The following is a 5,000-nucleotide window of genomic DNA, read 5'->3' as shown; positions in this document are numbered from 1 at the left end:
TGCTTTGCTTTCTCTCGTCTCATCCTTTCCTTCCTTCCTGTTAATGTGTTTCCTTGCTCAAAGAGAGAGAGAAGAGTTGTGTAATGCTTGTTTGATTGTTCTATTATTTTATGTATCTTTGGTGTTTTAGTTGCTCATTTTGTTTTTAGTTCTGTGTGTGTGTGTGTGTGTGTGTGTGTGTGTGTGTGTGTGTGTGTGTGTGTGTTATAGTCTTCATCGTCATCATTACCTTTCTCTTCTTTTTCCTTCTCTTTCACTTGTGTATTCCTCCCTTGTTTTTTTTTTATTTCCTTCTTCTCTATTTATTCCTTCCTATTCTTTCTATAATGACTATTTTTTTCTGTTTGTGTATCTTTTTCTTCTTCCTCTCCCTCCCCTTGCTATTCCTTATTATTTTTCTGTTTCTGTATCTCTTCTTCCTCCGCCTCCTCCGCCTCATACTCTTCCTTCTCCTCCTTTTGGTCGTCGCATGTGGCACACTCGTGAGGCACAAAGACTTGCCGCCCTAATCATCCACTGACCACGGGGCTCGCTGGTCATCCTTCACCTCTAATGTACATCTGTCCCCACGTGTCGCACTGTTCATGTCTCGCGCACATTCACCTCTCCGCGGGATCGATAGCTTAGTACCTCGCAGTGAGCCTTTTGCCACCCGCCTCTCGTCAGGTGTTGCTCTATCACTACGTATATAAACATCAGTCGTAATGTAATCTTTTGTTCACTCTTTCATTGTTGTTTGTGTATTTATCTTTACTTTTTCTCTCGCTGTGGATTGTTATTCAAGTGTCAGTCTTCGTAGGTGTTTAAATATGAGTTGTAATTTAAACCTTTGTTCTCTCCTTGTTATTGTGTATTGTTTAACGCTGTAGGTGGGAATTAATTAGTCATAGTGTTCTTTACCTGTGGGAGTGACTCGATGTATGCTTGTTTTCTTGCTTTATTTCTTTATGTAGGTCTTTCATGTCTTCATTTTCTGCTATCATACTTCCTTCCATGCTGCTATATTTTTTTTTCTTTTCCCTATTTAGTATTCTTTACCTGTAAGAGTAACTCGATGTATGCTTGTTTTTTTTTTCTTATTTGTTTCCTTTTGTGGGTCTTTCATGCCTTCATTTTCTGCTATCATTCCTCCATGCTGCTATTTTCTTTTCTTTTCCCTATTTTTTTTCCGAACAATGGACATTCTTTCATTAGTTATAACCAGTGTGCCTTAAAGTAGCCGCACCTGGTATATTGTTCGTCGCTATACGTCTTCATTACCTGCTACATAAACACAGTCTGTAATCCTACCTTTTGTTCACTTCTCGTTGCTATTGTCTGCGCTATGGACATTCTTTCATTAGTTACGACTCTCTTTGCCTTAGACTTAGAGTAACCTCACCTGTTCTTCGGTCCATAACTCTTCATCTTCATTTGCGTCTACATAAACATGGTCTGTAATGTTATCTTTTTTCTCCCCTCCGTCACTGCTATTTTCTGCGAAACACTGTAGACATTCTTTCATCGGTTACAACTCCTTTACGATAACCACACCTGCTTCTTTTTTTTCGTTTCTATTCATGTCCATTTCCTGCTACATAAACCTGGTGTGTAATCCTATCTTTTGCTCACACCTACACTTCTGTTCATCGCCACACCACTCTTACATCCAGCCACATTCCTTTTCTATCTCTACGCATTCACTGCCTCAACAAAGGTAACGTACAACCTTCTATCTCATCAATGTTTCACGACATCATTTTTCCTCTTGGCAGTCTTAACTTACCCTATACCCTCTACTTATTCAGCCCGGCGTGTCTAGTCTGTTTCTGCTTCTCTCGTCCTTAAGTATGGCTGTCCCTTTTTCCACGGTTAGTTTCTCTATAGCTTCATTACAGAGGTGTCTCTCTCTCTCTCTCTCTCTCTCTCTCTCTCTCTCTCTCTCTCTCTCTCTCTCTCTCTCTCTCTCTCTCTCTCTCTCTCTCTCTCTCTCTCTCTCATTTTCGTTGTCCTGTTATACATGTGTGGTGTTTTCCTAGAACAGTCTTTTGTGTGTCGTTTGTTATACCTACTATTTCGTGTTCTTTGTGTCGTGTGTGTGTGTGTGTGTGTGTGTGTGTGTGTGTGTGTGTGTGTGTGTGTGTGTGTGTGTGTGTGTGTTTTCTTCTTTTTTTCTTCATATCTTTTTTCTTCAGCAGTCTGTCTAAACGTAACTTGAAAAATAGATTACATACATGTTCTCTTCTCATCTGCAGTTTTTGTAGGTTTATTTATTTTTCATTGAGTTCTCAGCGTTATTGCTTTTTCATAAAGTCAAAATCTTTCAATGGTTTGTACCCGTAACCTTGTGAAAAGTGTTCGTTTGGTAGAAAGTGTTTGATCTTTGTTTCTCTCTCTCTCTCTCTCTCTCTCTCTCTCTCTCTCTCTCTCTCTCTCTCTCTCTACTGTTGTTTTCGTCTTTTTATACTCTTATTTTCGTACAATCTATTTTTTTTTACCCAGAAATCATTTTCCTTAATACATATTTTCACATTTCTTGTCCTCATCTCGTATTTACCAACCCAGTACTAGTCAGCCTTGTGAAGAGCTTTTATGTACATCTTTTCCCAGAACACCTCAGTAGTTTATGCTTTTAAAAGTATTATTGTGACTGGCGCCTCTAACTTCCCTGTCCTTTACAGCATTCAGAGGTGGGCAAAGTAGAGAGTCTTTTGGCGTACATCAGGTGAGCTGGGAATTCACGTCTTTGAGGTCGTAAAGAGGGCGCTTCTTTTTACTAGACCGCGAGTACATTAGAAAGAGACGGACTGAAGGGTTGGCAGGGACAGATAGAGGCGCAGGGAAAATGAAGGGGGGAAACATATGGAAATTTGAGAGAGAGAGAGAGAGAGAGAGAGAGAGAGAGAGAGAGAGAGAGAGAGAGAGAGAGAGAGAGAGAGAGACACACACACACACACACACACACACACACACACACACATACACACACACACACATACACACATACACACAAATACGGAGGCAGCCATGCATGAAAGCGAACAGAGACAGCCACATCCATACTACACACATGCATACACACAGGGATCAGTGAGGCGGACGTATAGTTTACGGTTAGCACGTGACGCATTACAACACTCCCTTCCCATCATCCCACTGCGGCGCGCGTGGCATCAATCCATCTGAGCCAAAGCGTGACGAGTGAACGAAGGGATAAAACAGTCGAAAACAAAACACCACACAAAAGAAGAGGAACGATGGAAACAGAAATGAAACGCGGATCTAAACGGTGGACTGGAATATTTTTAACCACTTTCGCAAATAAACTCAGAATAGCCAAACGCAGAGAGAGAGAGAGAGAGAGAGAGAGAGAGAGAGAGAGAGAGAGAGAGAGAGAGAGAGAGAGAGAGAGAGAGAGAGGGAGGGATAGACAGAGAGAAAGAGGAAGGGTATGAAGAAAGAAGATTAGAAAAAAAAAAACCAGGGCGACTTATATTAATGGAGCTGGACCTCACTCGATCTAGTCTTCCCTCAGCTTGATTCTCTGGTGTAATTTTGTTCCGGCTTATCTCCTTCGCGGTGATATATTGCCTCTTTAATTGTTCAAGCAGGAGCAGTGGTGAGGAGGGAGCTTCATCATGGAAGTGGAAGCTGACTAACGGAAGGGAAGACGCTGCTGTGTGAATGAAGCTATTTACGCTCCTTCTCTCTCTCTCTCTCTCTCTCTCTCTCTCTCTCTCTCTCTCTCTCTCTCTCTCTCTCTCTCTCTCTCTCTCTCGACAGAAAGACGCCAACCCTAGAGAGAGAGAGAGAGAGAGAGAGAGAGAGAGAGAGAGAGAGAGAGAGAGAGAGAGAGAGAGAGAGAGAGAGAGAGAGAGAGAGAGAGAGAGAGAGAGAGAGAGAGAGAGAGAGAGTAGATACTGAAACAGACATTCAGCTAGATAGACAGATAAATAGACAGACAGACCAAAGCAATGGCGAAAAGATAATAATAATACATAAACTTAACATTGTACATAATAGGCAGATAGGCAATCAGTCAGCCAGACACAAGGCAAACTGATGCAGAAGATAGACAGACAGCTACACAGACAGACAGACACGAGACAAAAGAAGGGAGACAGACAGGCAGGGAGGAAAAAAAGAGTTCAGGGAGAAAAATTCAATACAATAGAGTGTTTAGAATTCCTTTGTGTCATTTTAGTAATTTAATCTGTAAAATGTGAAAGCGCGTTTATGGAAGGTATTGTATTGAAGGAAGTGGCCCTGAACGGAGACGCACGCGGAAGTCCATAACACACACACACACACACACACACACACACACACACACACACACACACACACACACACACACACACACACACACACACGCCCGGTAGCTCAGTGGTTAGAGCGCTGGCTTCCCAAGCCAGATGACCAGGGTTCGATTCCCCGGCCGGGTGGAGATATTTGGGTCTCCTTTCACGTGTAGCCCCTGTTCACCTAGCAGTGAGTAGGTACGGGATGTAAATTGAGGAGTTGTGACCTTGTTGTCCCGGTGTGTGGTGTGTACCTGGTCTCAGACCTATCCCAAGATCGGAAATAATGAGCTCTGAGCTCGTTCCGTAGAGTAACGTCTGGCTGTCTCGTCAGAGACTGCAGCAGATCAAACAGTGAATTACACACACACACACACACAGAAACAACACAGAAACAGAAAGAAAGAAAGAGAGAGATTTATTGACCATAGCCAAATAATACAATTACAGGAGGACTTGGAAGGTACGGTCCATCAAAATGTTCTTCTATAAGAACTTATAAATGGCTTAAAACAGAATATAACTTGAAACACATAAAACGCACGAAGCGCCTAAAGCAAATCAACCTATTTCACACACACACACACACACACACACACACACACACACACACACACACACACACACACACACACACACACACACACTTCATTATCCCCCCTTTACTTGCCCGTATTATGTTAGCCCAACGCAAACACAAGGATGAATATTGTTAGAAAG

The 5,000-nt window shown here is 42.3% G+C and overlaps 1 protein-coding gene and 1 non-coding gene across 4 annotated transcripts in view; both read left to right on the top strand.

The window, feature by feature from the left end:
- LOC123505909 (obscurin-like) overlaps positions 1–5,000 on the top strand; it is an 87,117-nt gene that overhangs the window by 46,141 nt on the left and 35,976 nt on the right. The window lies entirely within an intron of this gene.
- Positions 4,352–4,425, top strand: Trnag-ccc. The gene has a single exon. It is a non-coding gene; the product is annotated as a tRNA-Gly (tRNA).

This window comes from Portunus trituberculatus, chromosome 18, assembly GCF_017591435.1.
Source record: "Portunus trituberculatus isolate SZX2019 chromosome 18, ASM1759143v1, whole genome shotgun sequence".
Taxonomy (NCBI): Eukaryota; Metazoa; Arthropoda; class Malacostraca; order Decapoda; family Portunidae; genus Portunus; species Portunus trituberculatus.
This window is presented reverse-complemented; position numbering and strand designations above follow the sequence as displayed.